The sequence below is a fragment of the Eurypyga helias genome, unplaced genomic scaffold (genome assembly GCF_000690775.1).
Source record: "Eurypyga helias isolate BGI_N326 unplaced genomic scaffold, ASM69077v1 scaffold12860, whole genome shotgun sequence".
In the NCBI taxonomy this organism is placed as follows: domain Eukaryota; kingdom Metazoa; phylum Chordata; class Aves; order Eurypygiformes; family Eurypygidae; genus Eurypyga; species Eurypyga helias.
Genome location: NW_010225161.1, coordinates 166,391 through 167,296, shown reverse-complemented (window position 1 = coordinate 167,296; position 906 = coordinate 166,391).

Sequence of the window (906 nt, the reverse complement as noted above, 5' to 3'; positions counted from 1 at the left end):
GGGCGGGGGTCCATGTGCGTCCTGCTGCTCCCACATCGATTCAGTGGTAGGTCCGGTCCTCATCGGCGACCCCGGCTCTCGGTCTCGTTCCCCACGATGAAGGGCTGCGCCACACGGCCGCACCAGCCCCAGCGTTGCTGCAGGGTGGAGGGGCCATCTTGAGACCAATCAGGCGACTTTCTGTGTCCTGGGCTAAGCAGCACCGAGCAGGGGAGACTCTCGCACCGTTTGCCTCAGCGCAGAAGGCAAGCACCAAAGCCTCCAACGCCGCCTCCTCACCGCTTCCGGGCTTCAGATCTGCCGCGAGCTGTGGCAGCGCGGGCAGCAGAGACACACTTCACCAGACCAGTGGTTGAAACAAAATGGTTTCTTTTAACATCTTAATACAGCGTCCTGGCCTGCACCAGGAGCTGTGTGGCCAGCAGGACTAGGGCAGTGATTGGCGAGGCCACACCTCAAATCCTGTGTTCAGTTTTGGGCCCCTCACTCCAAGAAAGACACTGAGGTGCTGGAGCATGTCCAGAGAAGGGCAACGGAGCTGGGGAAGGGTCCTGGTAGGAGTGGCTGAGGGAACTGGGGGTGTTCAGCCTGGAGAGAGGAAGCTCAGGGGAGACCTTATCGCTCACTACAGCTACCAGAAAGGAGGTTGCAGAGTGGTGGGGGTTGGTCTCTTTTCTCAAGCAACGGGACAAGTGGAAACAGCCTCAAGTTGCACCAGGGGAGGTTTAGACTGGATAGAAGGAGAAAATCTCTTCACTGAAAGGGCTGTCAGGCACTGGAACAGGCTGCCCAGGGAGGTGGTTGAGTCACCATCCCTGGAGTATGTAAAAGATGAAACATTTCGTGACATGGCTTAGTGCTGGACTTGGCACTGTTAGGTTAATGATTGGACTTGAGGACCTTAAT